Below are 15,610 nucleotides of genomic sequence, written 5' to 3'. Positions count from 1 at the left end.
TTGCCACCAGGGGTCCCTGCAGGCCCGCGCTTCGCCCGCCGCGGGGACGCGACGGCAGCCGGAGGCACCTCCTGCGGTGGAACCTGGTTCCCCCGCCTCGGCCCATTCTGGGCTGGGGGTTTGAGGGGTTTTGCTGGCTCAGCCGGATCTGCACAGAACCGAGCCCCAGGTTCGGCATGCAGAGAGAAGCAGGGCAGAAATGGGAGGGATGCAAGAGGGATATAAGGCGAAGGTGTGAACAGCGTGGACATGACCCCACTGGACTCCAGCTCCTGTAGCTGTTTATTTAAGCTCTAGTTTGTGGGTCTTTTTTCTTTGATTTAACGCAGTGAGACTTTGTTTGGGATGATGCCACCCACAGGCAGGTTTTAGGGTCTTGGATACTCCCTTAGGAGACACAAACAAAGAGCCCAGAGCACAGCAGGAAAAAAGGAGAGGAGTGAGGCAGTGGAGGCTGGGTAGGGACATGGATTGCCTAATCCAGGTGAGAAAGAGTATGTGACCCATCAGACATGAATGTTGTCTGACAGAGCATCAAAACCACCTCTGGGGTCATCAAAGGTGATGGAGCAAAGGAGGCCCCAAAAAGGCTCTTGTACCTGCACAGTTGGAAGATGTGGGGTCCTGGAGAAACCGTGGTGATACCAGGGGACCAGGTGGTGTGGGAGACACTGAACAACCAGGCTTCTCTGGCAATGTGGGCAAGGCCAGAGCAGCTGATATCAATGACGAGAGGAGCTTTGTTCCTTGAGCAGCCACGGAGAAGGACCTTCTTGCCAGCCAAGAGCACTCCCATCATAGCCAAAACTTTGCTGGTGGGAAGGAGCAGCAGCAAACCCAGCCCAGGCAGGGACCCACAAGAGATGTGCAGCAATGTCTCAGGCAGCGAGTGCTGCTGATGTTGGTGTTCAGGCTGATACAGAGCGGCAGGTGCCACACCTGCAGAGGTGGGAGGATTTGCAGGACAGTGTTGACAAGGGTGATGCCCACACTTTGGGCAAACCCTTCGTCCCTTCCTCTCTCCTCAAAGGCTCTAGCGGGGAATGCAGATCTGCAGATGCAGCAATGCTGGGAAAAGCAGCATCTACCCCTTTGCCCCCCCAGAGTGCTCCAGTATCTGAGTGCTGTCCGCCTTAGTTTCCTCCCCTCTGACAATCTGACATTAATCTCCCCCGTGCTGCTGTCCTGGTCACGTTCATTTTTATCACAGTTCCGTTGGTGCCAGGCTGAGCTTTCCGGGTGCTGATGGGGCCCTGTGTGTGGTCCTTATGCCGGTGCTGCCAAGCTCCCGCAGTCCTGCTGCCACCAGTCACCCCAGTGGGGCTGCCCCCACCCTCACCAGTCGGAGCTGCTCACCACATCAGGATACAGAGCAGTACACCAATTCCGGCCGGGCTTATTTCAGCGCTCTGGTCAACCGCAAGCACGGCGGGTTTCACAAACACGGCATGCCAGCCCCATGCAGCCTAACGGATGCTCCAGCTGCTCCATGAGACCATGTTGACAGCAAGATCCCTCACAGCTACCCCAAAGTGAGCCCAGCCCGAGTCTGGTGACTCTGCTCCAGGCCAGCCATTCTAAGGCCAGGTGGGTAGGAAGTCTGAGGTGTGTTGAGCCTCTTCAGTTCTCAGTCGGGTTTGCAGTGCCTCAGCATATGGCAGGCCGTGAGCAAGGCAGGGGCTCTGTGGTGGCTGTCTGACTTCTCCTGGCAGCTTGGGTTCATTCATGGTACCTGCCTCTGCCAGGCACAGGCTGCTGCAGAGCAGGATGGTGCCAAGTCCATGTGTGACCCACACTGGCAGAGCTGGGCCAGACAGGTGATGGCACAAGCTCAAGTTCCCCACCACTTAATGAGTTATCAGAGCTAATGAGTTATCAGAGCTAATAAGTTATCACAGACAAACAAAAGCTGGTGTTTTGGGCTGCCAGGCAAAGCTGTGGTTTCAGCAAGGAGCCCAGGCAATCACTGCAGCTCACTGATGGAACAGCTCCTTACACCGCAATAAATGCCTCTGGCACTGGTTTGCCAACCTCCATAGCTCTGCTCGGGTACATGTTTCTACTCAGTTAAATTTGGTTCCTGGTGACAGAGACTACAGCAAAAATCTTGTAAGAAGGAACCTGTCTGCGCAGCCACAAAGGAGCTTGCACAGAGCAGAAGAGCAGTCCAGGGAAATCCCATGTACAGGCACAGGCTCCCCTCTTCCCAGTGCCTGCTTGAGGCATCCACTGGCACTCTGGGGAAGCAACACCCTGCAGGTGATACTCTCCCCACAGCCCTGCTCCTGGAGCTTCATCCAGTCCAGCTACTCCCCCTGGAGAGGCCTGGCCCCTCACCTCTGCCCCCAGAGGACCCATTTTCAGGCAGGAGGTGCCACCCAACACCAGCTGCCTGCATGGGCTGTCAGTCCCCTTGTGACCCTGCTTTCTGCAACTGCACCAAGCACAGAGCAGTCCCTGCAGTGCTGCTGTGGGTCTCTGGGCAGGGAAGCCCTGGGGAACAGCAACCCAGGAAGGTGTGGGTTTTGTTGCTTTCCAGGTTCTGCTTTCTAATTGCTCCTGATTGCAAATTATAAAAAAACAAACAAAAACAAACAAAAAAACCAAAACAAAACAGAACAAAAAAACCCCTATGCATGCATTACCTGTTTACCTGCGTGTCCCACTTTTTCCCAGGTTCCACACGTCCCATCATCCCAGAGGTATCCAGAGTTGGATATCCAGATGGCAGTGATGACCTTGTGTAGCACAGAGAGATGCTCTGGGAAAAAGCTGCCACAGGGAATGCTCTGTGCCTTGGTGGGTTCCCCCTGCTCCAAAGTACTGTCAGAGTCCCCCAGTCCAATAGCGGATTTAGTTCCTAGAGCCAAATATAATTTATAAGATCAAAAATTAGAGAAGCAAACATCTGGCCCAAAATACAGGCATGTTCATACCCCATGACCAGACTTCACCTGGGGCAAAGGGCTCACCCCCTGTCTGCAGTGAGGCATGGGCAGCACAGGCCCCCAGGGACCTGCAGGTGTGATTGGGACTTTCAGCAACAGAGAGGCACCGAGGTCACCACCCCAGCACCTCTCCTCTCTCCCCCTGGCACAGAGAGCCCTGTGTCCCATTTGCCTGCCCACAGGACTGGTGCTGCTGGGGGGTCCTGGGGCACATGGGAAGGGTGTCCTGGCAGAGACAGAGCCACAAAGCAGCAGCACCTGCTCCAAGTGCCTCCCACCTGCGTCAGGAGGCACAGGCTGCTGAGAGATGCTCCTCTTGCCTGTCATCAGTGCAGCTTCTTCTCTTCAAGGTCCTATTGTGCCCCTTTGAGCACATTGGGGAGCTTTGCCGGACTAATCCTGCCTGGCATCCACCCCCTCTGAAACTGGGAAAACAATGCCAGCCCTTAACTTTGTAATCCCAGCAGGCCAGGGAGCACAAACGTTTTGCTTTGAAGGCAGCCCTGCCTCAGCCCATCTGCAGGGCAGGGCTGGGAGCCTGTGTCCTCTGTTGTCATCCTGTGACAGCTCCAGGAGCCATCTCTCACCGTTGGCCTGGTGTAAGCATGTGGGTGAGCCAGCACAGCCTGCTGGAGGGGGCTCTGGGAGCCCATCGCCTCCCCTTTCCTCTACTGCAGCAAATCCAGCTGGAAGGGAAAGGCTTCTGCAAGCTGCCATTGGGATGTGCCTTCCCCAGAGACCCAAGGCTCAGGGAGCATTACATAGGGCTCTAGGGCTGCCCAGCCCAAATATTCCTCCATCCCCCTCCTGTAGGAGGTCTAGGGGATGTCACTGGTGCCAGCAGGAGGGGAGCAGGGTCAGCGCTGCCCTTGCCTCCACCCTGCAAGGGACAGGCTACTGGGGAGCAGCGGGGTGTAACACAAACAGGAAAGCTGTCAGGGACCCAGCCCTTCCCAGCTGGGACAGGAAAGAGATGCTTTGGGTCCCACTCAGGGCCCAAGTTGGGTGTGCTGGCAGCCACAATGGGGACACCCAAGCATTGTACAGAGCCCATCCCATGGTGCCCATCCTGCCAGGCTCTTCTCAGGGTCAACCCATCCATCCCTTTATACCCCCTTCACTGACTACCTAGGACCAGATGGCTCCCAGATCTCCTAAAGACAAGGGTCTATTGCCATCCCTTGAGTGGGAGCCAGCCAGGCTCGGGGTCCGGGGGAGTATCCAGGGGCTGGGACTGCAGAGACCCCATGGCTGCTCTCCAGGGAGGAGGCTGTATGAACAGCACAGGAGCAGTTCAATGCCTGCTCAGCATCTCAGCTGTCCCCGGGCTGAGGGACAGGGAGGGGAGTTCAGCAACGGGAAGCCAGGGAAAAGCAGAGGCCAAAGGAGGGAAAGCATCTCTATAAACAAACAAGAAGAACAGAAGAGACATTCCAATTCCCCGGCCCAGAGGCTGGGGGGTCCAGGGTGGCTGCGCTCCGGGCTGGCGGCGAGCCCGGCCCTGGGGCCGCCGGAGGGCACCATCCACCCGCTTTTCCTGGCTGTCTGGAGCTCCCGAGGCTCAGCCCCGGCCCGTCTGTCCCCAAAGCAGCCAGGACGACAAGCTGTGCAAAGACACGTGAAAACTGCTTACATCTACAACCTGCTTTCTAACGCACGGACCCTCCTCCTCTAGCACCCCGATCCCTGTTCATCCACCATGCACAAGGGAATGTGTGAGAAGTGGGCACAGGTGTCCCCACACTGCTGAAAATGGGTAGGAGGAAGCAGGACCCAAGAGAGATGTTACCCCAGCATCCCAAGAAGAGAAGGCAATTCCACAGCAGGAGGTCCCCCATCTCCTGAGGGCTCCAGCTTCTCCTTGGGAGCAAGCAAGTCTCACAGCCCTGGGCCACATAGGTACTTTGGGGTTAGAAGCGGTGCAGTTTGGTGCACACTGTAAATAAAGGGCTGGGAAGCCTGGGCTCATCACCCTGTGGTGATGGGTGCCCACCACAGCCCCATGTCCCACCGAAGTGTTGTAGGGACAAAACATTGCTGAATGCCCACCTGAATTCTCCACACTGGTTCCCACAGGACCCCAGACCCACCCACAGTCCTGGGATGTGGCCTGGATATGACACAGAAAGCCAAGGGCACAGCATGGCTGTGGATTCAAACATTACTAGTAGATGTAGCAGAAAAGCCACAGTGGTTCCTGATTTGGGACTTGAAAAAACTCTTGGAAAGGTCTGATGAATGGGCTGGGGTCTACCGTATATTTTCAAGATATACAGCCTTGGGGGGAGCCTTTTCTGAGAGCCTCTTCCAGCCTTTGCCCGAGCCCTGGCTCCAACCCTTCCTCACACAAGCCACCTATTTCTTCCACAGTGGTAGAAAACAGCCTGGCCAACACACATTCCAGCACACACCAAATTGCCGTCCAGGCTTTTGCAGAGACAGAGGACAAGAGGCACCTGCCCGACCTCCACCTGTCCCCAGCCCCTGCCCACGGCAGCTGCCTTCCCCTGTGCATGTCTCCTGTCACCGCGCCGCTTGCCTTTACTTGAAGCGCCTCTCCACTGCCTGCCAGCGACGTGCCTCTGTCAGTGGCGCTATTCCCCCTGTCAGCGCCCGGCCGCCCTGCAGGTGTGAAGACAGGACGGTCCTTTGTGTGTGAGCCTCCCCCAGCTGTCCCCACCCCCAGCACTGGGCTCCCTCCAGCCTTGGCAGGTCTCTCCCCAGCTTTTCATCGCCTCCCCTCTTGCCCGTCACAAAGGGCAGCCCTGTCCTGTGTGGGAATGGGAGCTGCAGTGGGATGGCACAGGCAGCAACATTGCCTGGATATTCGTCTCCCTGGGGCTGGGCTCCCCCATGGAGCGAGGCAAGCCAGGATGGAGCACAGGATACAACCCTGAAAAGTGGCTCACAGGGACCCCTGCACATCTCTACACATCCCGCCTGCAGCCATGCAGCCAGGAGAATAGGGATTTGGGGTATGCACTGCTCCATCACCCTGCACAGGGAGCAGCCATGCCCCTTGGGTACAGCCCTCCATGGTGCTTCTCAGGGCAGGGAGAAACCTGCTTCTCACAGAGCAGTTTGCTCTTCACTGAGCTTCATAGTGCCAAGTTCTTGCCATCATGAAGGAGCAAGTCTAACCTCCTCCTCTCCTCCAGCTCCTTCTCTTTGCAGTTTCTAACTCATTCCATTGAGTAATTTCACCAGGGAAGACTGTGAGGCAGTTGTCATTATACCCAGAGGGCTGTTTGCCTGCAGGCGAGTGGGGTTGGTTTGCAAAACAGAGAGAGAAAACAGGTTATGTCTGAAATATTTGCAGCTCTTCCTGTAACAGCAAAAATTCTGCTCGCAGCCCCTGACCTGGCACACGTCACAGCCTGTGTGTTTGTTTGGTGGCCTTGAGATTTACACCTGGCCAGCAGGGACGGGCAGGGAGACCTTCAGTCCTGGCAAAGTGACTGTGCTGCCCTGGCTGCCTGCCCCACTCCGGGCCAGGGATTTCTGTGGGCTCGGGATATCCTGCCTCTTCTGCCCCAGGATAGCAGGTGCTGCCCAATCTCGGCAAATCCCTCACAACTGCCTGCGGGTCCAGCTCTGGCATAAGTGGCCATGCATGTCCCCCAGCTGGGACAGCTCCTCTGTGCTGTGAGCGGGTGACCTTGGATGCTTTGAAAAGCAGTTTTTCCCCTGCCCAACTCCAGATCTGCAGTGCTCTGAGACATCATTAAATAAACTGATTTAAAAATGATTTGTTTTGCAGATCATCTGTCCCACATTGAGCAGGACTGAGCCTAAATCCCACAGGCAGCAGAGGCAGCTTGCAGGTGAGTTTCCTGGACATGGGGTGGAGGATGGCTGGGGCTGCCTCTGTGTACCAGGAGTCCCCAGGACTCACTGTGCTGCTGATACTCCTCAACAAAGCTGGAGGGCAGCCACTCCATGCCCATCCACAGCAGTTTTGCCCCAGCTGGATCTGTCAGTACAAAAGGGAGACGTGAAGAATAGATGCCGCTCAGTTCTACACCCACACAAAGCACTGGGGACATGTTCAGCCCTTCCAATTTCTCTGGGGACCGTTGTCATGGCCTGTTTCATTGCCCCACGCTGTGCTGCACTGCACAGACCTGCTCTGATCTGGGGTCACAGGCACAGCAGCAGCCAGGCAAGGGAAGGCAAAGCTGGTACACACTGGCCAGGAGGCAGCAGGACAAGGGCTGCAGGGTAGGCTGTGAAAGGATTTCTCCATCATGCCTTTCCCCTCTCTGAAAACAAACTAGGCAGCTCACTGTGTTCAGTTCCCTACTGCACTCTCCACTTTCCAAAGCCCTTGCCAGACATCCTCCTGTGCCTCCCCTCCTCTGCAGGGCTCATGCTGCAATCGCTGGCCCTTCCTGTCCTCTGTCCTGCAGATCATTAACTAGCTCTGCTCTCTCTCTTTTTATTTTTTTCTTCTTCCCTTTTGAACATATCAGCCTCATGGAATCAAAGAGGCATTTCAGTGACTCAGGCGTTTCCCATTGCCCTATTCCAGCATCCTCTACTCTTAACGCTGAGAGCTTTTCACGTCCTATTTGGAACTGATAGGAAGCCCTTTCATTGTTTCACTACATGGATATTAACACTGATGAAGGAAATGCTCCATCTGATAACAGAACCGTTGAAAAGAGCACCATTTCCAAATGAGCAGACTCGGAGACAGTGCATTCCTGCAGCTCTCGCCAGCTCAGCACACTCGCCTCGAGCAGCCCCAGCACACTGGGACCAGCTCCCCACTACTCACATCCCTGCAGGCTGGGATCTCAAGTCAGGATCTCCAGAAAAGGCGCTCTTCCCTTGTCACAGCGCATGACATTGCACAGGTTTATTCTTCAGATCAAGTTGGTGTCTTCCAGGCTGTAAGGAAAAGCTATAATTGCTCTGAGATACTCTGACTTGAGTAGCCCAGTGGCCAACAGTGATGTCAGCCCCTGGCTGGAGGGAGCATATGTCTCTCAAGAAGTGAAGGAAAAAAAGCATCCTGCCTAGGAGGATGTTAACTGGCATTTAAGGTGTTCTCTGAGCTGGTATCAGTTCTACTTATCAGCTTTTAATTAAGTAATCCTGAGAGCCCCTCCTGGGGAGAAAGTCTCTAACTGGAGCTCAGAAGAGATAGAAAGTCCCTTGGGGGATGGCTACAAGGAGAGCCAAAATCTCCATCTCATGCCTCAGCACAGACTACAGCCACCAGCATCTCCATGGGACTTCCCAGACCAACAACAGCTCTGTCCTACTGTGGAGTCCCCATAAACAGCACAGGAAGGTGTGCAACTTCTCTTCAGGCTGTACCACAAGTCAGGCACCATTGCAGAGAAATGCCTCTTTCCAAAGTGTTTTGATTGTTTCAGGACTTTCTGCTCTCTGAGACCTCTCCAAAGCTGGCTGGGCACTGCAGTTTTCTGTCACTCTTGAAAGTCATTTCCTTCTGCTGTGACTGCCCTAATCAATTAGTGACCTATAAATAGCCTTCCTGATTGCACGGTGACATCCGGAGCACATCATCACTGTCAGCTTCCTCCTCTACCTGGGGAGCAGGCTTTTTCCAGAGCATGGAGGGTGGGTGGGGACCACCCCTCTGCCCAGCCCTCTTTAATGCTTCCCACCACCTGGTGACTTTCCACTCTCTGCCCATCTCCTCCCACTCCTGTGCAATGGAGCCAATTCAGTTTTCAGCAGTTGGATGTTCCAGTAATACACAGACCAGCACAGTCTCTAGGCTCTATCTCAGCTCCCTTTGGAGTGGTGGTCACTCCTACACAGTCTCCCTGAAAAGCCCATCCCATTTACTCCTGAGGCCACTAGGGTTGGTGCAACCATCCCAGAGGATGCTCCAGCTTCCAGAAATGATGCTCAACACGGTCTCTGCTCAATAGCAAACCTCTCAATTCACTAGATAGGTCAAAAAGAGTCAGGAAGCTTTGGAGGGTCACCCAGCACAGGGAACATGGGTGAGTCTGTAGCCAAGACACAGCCTGGCAGCACCTACCTGGGACGAGCTTCTTCCCACAGTGGTGGCACTCCCAATGCCTCAGGCAGGATGACAATGTGGGGCAACCACTGCATGCTTATTGCTGCAGGATAGCTGTCACCAGCTGTTTTTTCTTCTGCTGACCAAGTGAAAATAATTAAATCATAAAGTCACAGAGTATGCTGAGCTGGAGGGGACCCACAAAGACCACTGAGTCCAACTCCCGGCTCTGTGCAGGACAAACCTAAGAACCCCACCATGTGTCTGAGTACATTGTCTTATGTTAACAAGCAAAATATTCATCAAAAGAAACATGGGATCAGAGGGAATGGGGGGATTGTGAGTGTCTGGCAAGTGGCCCCACTTTTGGCATCATTCCCCTCTCTCAACTGATGTGCAAACCTAATGAGCCTATTGGGCATTTGCTTTGCACTTTTTTAGCAGATGAGAGATTGAAGGGTTTTGCTTTTGGGTTACTGCTGCAGCTAAGCTTACTCATAAGCCTAGAAATGTAGTAATTTACATTTTTTAAATGTGTGTGTATAAGCAGAAATACAAGGTCATCTATCACACATACACTTTTTAAAAAAACCCACTTCCCTCACTGGGCTCTTGCCTGGACCGTGCAGCAGAGCTGTCCCACAGAAGCCGCTATTCTGAGAAGTCAAGACACTCAGTAGTTAAAAGATTTCTTCTTTGCTTGTATCTCGCCTCCAAAGGGCTGCCTCTGGCACCACTGGAGGAAGTCACCCAGTGTTTTGTTCTCGTAAAGTGCCCCTTTGATCAGCTGCGATTTTAGCGGATCAAACAGCTCTGAGGACGTAACCACAAATCCCAGGACATGCTATGACGGGCAGGGAAGTGGTGTCTCCAGCATGAGTTGGCAAAGCCTTGGCCATCATAGCCGGGAAACAGCCCCCCACCCTGACCCAGCCCAAAACCCCCAGTGGGCACCTCCAAATTGTCACAATGGCTACAGCCGAGATTTGGCTGGAGCAAAGCTCCCGGGACACGGCTCAATAGCGAAGCACTCCTGCCCTGCCAGTGTGCTGGACCACAGCACCGGGGCCGTGCTGCTGAACCTTGGGCATGCAGGAGTTTCCTCACCACCCGAGCCAGTGCCGACTGTTCCACGGCTGCTTCCTTCTGCCCAGCTCCTTCCTCATGTTTGGGAACTCACACGACCCTCATACCTGATGTCTGGGGCAATCCCCATCCCTGAGCAGTGGAGCCTTCAGAGGTACCCGACACCAACCTGGATGGGGACATTGGAGGAAAGCCAGCCATGAGCCTCAGCACAGTGTCCATGCTTGTCCTCCTGGGCACACAGAGAAGGGCTTGGGTGGAAAATGAGATCCTCAAAGATCAGGCCATACTGTAACATTGCACGTTTGACCTATTTTTACATGTATAAAAAGCAAGAGGCAGAAGCTAACACAGCTAACACCCAGAAGCTAACTGGGTTCCTCAGGAGAGATCCCAGTAGTCCCTACATCTTATCTCCCAATACAGTACTTGGATATACACCAAACACCATGGTTCTTACGTCTTAGAAGTGCATTGGCCTGGGAGCAGCTGCCCTACAATGCAGGTTTTCCAACCATTTAGTACCACAAAAGTGCAGCCCTATGTAGAGTCTCTGCTGGCTAACAAAGGGTTGAGTGCATGCCATGTTCTTTCCCTCTGTGGTAGCACTAACAGGCCCCTTTCTCTACCAGCTCAGCTCTCTGCACACACATTTTCTAGGCTTGGAAAGACCAGAAAAACTGTGGGATTGGCACAACCTGAGCTTTCATAATTGATGTGCACAGAAAAGCATGCATGAGACAGTCAGGGCTCTTGAGCCCCCAAAAAAGGGAGCCTAAGTTCTGCTGCTGAACTGGATGAGACCAGACACCATGAAGGACAGAACACAGTCCCCCTCTAATCAGCCACCATCCCCTCCATCAAAGGGACACCAGCCTTCATGGTTTGCTTGGGCCACAAGTCCCATCTCAGTTACTTTTTGCCAGCTCACATGGCTGCCAGCTCATGGCTAGTGAGCTCATCTGGCTGGGTTTGGTGTTTTTCTTAAATCTCAACTGCTGGAATTTGGGAAACTTTGGTTTGGTTGCGATTTATATTTTTTACCTAAAAACAAGTGCAATTTTAGCTCTTGGAATTAGAGGGGAAAAAATACCTCGCTATCTCCAAAAACCAGAAGGCAGGTGAAAACAACACCCAAAATGTTATTTTTTTTTCAAATTTCTTGATTCTAGTCATTCACAACAATAACGTGGAGCAGAGAGAGGTTGAACTCCCACTAGCAGATGGGTTAGGCAAGGAGACAGGACACTGACCTTGGATAAAACCCTTGACAAGGTAAAGGCAAAGTACGAACAAGGGATGATGCAGGACCAGGTTGGGTGGGAGCCAGAGGATGACATCTCTCCATCAGAGGCCCTGCCATGGAGAAGGGTGGCTGCAGATGCCGGGCAGGGAGGTGGCATGTCCTGGGTCAGCCTGCTGCCACAGGACAGGGATCAGCCCTAGCAGGCCCTTTGCATGGACCAGCCTTAAGCATATTTCCACACAGCTGGAGGGAAACCCCAGCTGCAGTCCTGAAAAATAACAAATAATAAAAGCGGCTGTGAGCAGCAGCAGGGCTGGCAGGAAACATTCCCAGTAGCAGCTGCTTCCTGAGTGCGACATTTATTTGATCCCCTGGCACCATCTGGGCCATGCCCTACTCTTTGTTTTCATTAAGAGTTTAGAAAAACAACTCAGCTTTGACTAATTGCTCTTTAAGGTCCCAGGCTCACCCTTTCTCCTCCCCCCACATTTCCTCTCCCAACCCCTCACCCTCCATCCCTGCCCTCTATCCCCTCCACCCAGCCCTGGGCTCTCCCCTTCCATCCATGCCACATAACTGCCATTGCTCCTGTGTTCCCAGACATACCTGGTGTCCCCTAGTACCAGGCAAGACATCTTCACATGCTGCACCCCACCAGCATTGTCCTTTGTCTGCATAGGCAGCTCTGGCACAAGCACAGCAACACATGCCACGATGTGCCAGGCGAACCCCAAAATGTCCTGCTGTGGTGATGTGCTGGGTTAGAGCCATGCATCCCTTGGTAAGAAAGATGAAGCAGGTCACCAACAGATCAGCAGCACCATCCAGGACCACCATGCTTTGAGTGGACACCTCCCAAATCCTGTGGCCTGGGAGTTGTTGGTGCCCTGCTCAGACCTCTCACAGTCCTCTTTCCACCTCCAATGTGAGCGTGTTGTCCTGGGGGAAGCAGCCCTGCGACCCCACCCGGAGAGGGAGCCTGTTTTGTTGAGTGTGTATTTTCCACCCTGGAATAATCAGAGAGTAAAATGTCAGACCTTGATTTGAAATCCTTGCCATTCCAGGAGGGGGGTTGTTATTGCACAGGACTTGCATGTTCCCCCCTTACCCGGTGTCCTCACCTGATGGCTTTAGCAGGATTCACAGGGAGGACAAGGAACAGGAGGAATTCCGGCCCCCTAATTACACTTGCTGGGAGGAATTTGCTTTTGCAATATCCCTGCTGAGTTAACCTAACAAGCATGGAGACGAGCCTTTCTCATTTAATTAGCAGCTCCACCGTGAAGTCCCCTTCAAAGCACGCACACACTGGCTGCCCCCTCCTCGAGAGCCCTGCCGGTGTTTGTTCCCTCTCCCCTTACCCTTTGCCCTTTGCAACCCTCTGCGAAAGCTCAAAGCATTTTTATGCCTTCCTACTCCCACTTTCCGGTCCTAAAAAGTGTGCTTGGGTTGAGGTAGCGGCTCTGTTTCCTTGCTCCTTCCTAACAAGTGCTTCCTGCTCCTTGCTGCCTGTGATTATGTGGAGCTCACGAAGCGCTGGGATTTCCTTCCCTGGAAACCCTGCTGGCTCCACTGTGCTCCCTTCTCCTCTCCTTGGAGGGCTGGGTAACTCATTACTCCAGCCCTGCAATCTCAGCTGGGAAAGCAGCCGCGTGGGAAACCGCAGCCGCCAGCCGCGCTCCCGCTTCCTACAGCGGCAGGTTGGCAGAGGGCTGATCCCTCCACAGGGGGTGATTGGCCAAGGGAAAGCTGGTGGTGGGGTTTTGGGGGGGGGTTTGTTATCAAGGGGGGTTTGCTGCTGGACGGAGGTGGCAGGGACACAGAGACCACGCTGACTCTGGCTTGCTGTGAGACACTGGGAAGCCGCCAAAGCCCGCAGGCTGGGCTGCACTCAGGGGGCTTGGTGAAGGTCATAGGTGGAGCTTGGCTTTCCAACACGGATCAGTCTGCTTCCAGGTGTGCTGTGAAAGGCAGCCAAGGTAGCAGAGATCACTGGTCAGCTGCCAGCACAAGGACTGCCAAGGAAAATGCACTGGGGGTTTGCAGGCTGAAGCACTGACCCTCTCCATGGCAGAGCTGTGCTGGAAAAACTGCAGTGAAGTGACTTGTCCGATACTCCAGGCCAAGTTAGACCTGTACTGGAATGAGAAAGAAGAAAAAAATAATTTTTCTGGGCCTAGAGAATCATGGCACTGGCCTCACAACGATGGCTGGGAATATTTTGTTTTCCCCTGCTGTGAACTGTGGGGCTTTAGTCGCTCCAATTTGCACCGTTAAGCCACGCTGGCATGCATCAGCTTCAAACAGGTACAGCATAATCCTCTGTCTATCCAAAAAGTTGCCCAAAGGGACTTTTTTCATCATCTGTGCCCATCTGCTTTCCCACTTTGCCTGCTGGGCCAGCCCAGCTTCAAAGCAGGGGTTCCTGCAGCCACAGACAGCATTCAGCACCATCCAGAATGGATATCAACACGAGACAGAACTCTTACCTGCATGCTGAAAGGACAGGGCAACAGAACAGCAATATTGCAACCAGGGGCAGCAGTGGCTTTGCCTGACTACAGGATACCAGGTGAAATGAACCATGGCCCCTGGATGGACTTCCTGGAGCAAGTGTAAACTCAAACATTAGCATCTTGACAAAGATTGAACTCACCTGATTGGCTGTCAGAGGACAACAAAGCTGGTACTCCCTTGGAGACATGCTGTTGTGCCAGCAGAGAGCCTAGGCTTGTTTAATTGGCACATGGATTAATGGAACTGTCTGTGGTCATAAGCAAGGCGGAATCACAGAGATCTAAAGGGAAAGCAAAGAGAATCACAATAATGATTGATCAGTTGAGGTCTTTCTGGCTAAAACACAAGCCCCTTAACACAGAAAATAACCCAAAGCATAGGTCTGGAAGAGGTTTTGGGAGGAACCCAAAGTCTCATCCCCCTGCCTGGATTGCATGCAGGATAGCCAGGAGGAAATGGGGAAAGCTGGAGGGATTATGGTAACAAGCCCTTCTCTTGGCCCCTTGCTGTGGGCCACATGTGAGTGAAGGAGAGGAAACAACACCATCCTTTAGGGATGGGTCTGCTGCCAACTGTCCTACCACACAGTGGATCAGTTTCTCCAGGGCCAAACCTCAGGAGGTGCAGAGTAGAAGTGCACACAGAAACAGGATCTCTTTGGGCAGCATGGGTGCACAGCATAGAGGAGACACGCTGTGATGTGTCTGAGGTGGGAGAGGAGCAACAGGGCACTGCCAGGAGGGCACTGAACTCCATCTGGGACTCACTGCCACGGGATACTGCTCGTTTCCACACTGAAGTAATCTAAAACATGCACGTGCTGTCTGCTGTGGCACTTAGCTGTCATCTCACCTCGGCACAACCATCTCCCTGTTGGGGCTCAATCATCACTAGAGGTACCACAGCTTGGACCTGTGCCTGGAGCATCCCCGGGGGAGCTGCTGGGCTGCATCCCCACTGAGGGCTGAAACCACTGAGCACCCCTTTGATCCCATTCCCGAGAGCAGGGTCCCTGCAGCCCCGGGGCTGCATCCAGCCCGTGACAGAGGCGGCTTGGGGTGGAGGCACTCCCGGCACGCCGCAGGAAGCGTGACTCGGGTTTCCAGCGCGCAGGAATGCCGGGCGGCGCGGCAGCCAGCTTCCTGCTGCATGTTTCCTGCCCCCGTCCCTGCCCCCGCCACGGCCACAGCCTTACTGGAAACCCTGAGTGCTGCTCAGTGTTCCCAGCCCAGTGACCAGCACTGCCCAGGTGGCCAAGGGCCGGTGCGATCCATGGCCTTGCTCTCCCCCTTCCTCTGTGCTTTGTGCTGTTGCTGGAGCAAAGTGCTTGTGTTCCTTCCATAGTGATATGGAAGAGAATGGGACAGTAGAAGCAGAGGGGAGGAATGGCACAAACCCTGGCTGTGGGAGATGACATCGGCACTGAAGGCATGGGGAGTGCCAGCCAACCAATCCCGCTCGGTGCCTGGGCTTGCGGGGCAGTCCCTCTCTATGAAGAACATGTAGCAGGATCTCTCCCCGTTTGTAGCAGCATCAGGCAAGCAGAGGGTTCATGCCTGCAGGGTCTGGGCTCGCAGAGCTGTGCTGAATGCCTGGTAGGAGCAGGCTCTTCATTCGCCTTGCCTTCCAACCTACTCTCCCCTCCCACCACCAAAGACCCACACCCAGGCTCACCTCCAGGGACTGGCTCGGTCTCTTCCCTGCCTGTTGTGGATGCATCCCAGCCTGCACCAGCAGTTTCTTGCTCTTCAGCATCTACCTCCTCTTGTGCAGGTTCCTCTCCCATCCCCAATCACTGTCCCTGGGGGA

This window comes from Chiroxiphia lanceolata, chromosome 11 (genome assembly GCF_009829145.1).
Source record: "Chiroxiphia lanceolata isolate bChiLan1 chromosome 11, bChiLan1.pri, whole genome shotgun sequence".
Classification (NCBI taxonomy): Eukaryota; Metazoa; Chordata; class Aves; order Passeriformes; family Pipridae; genus Chiroxiphia; species Chiroxiphia lanceolata.
Note: the sequence above shows the minus strand (reverse complement) of the source record.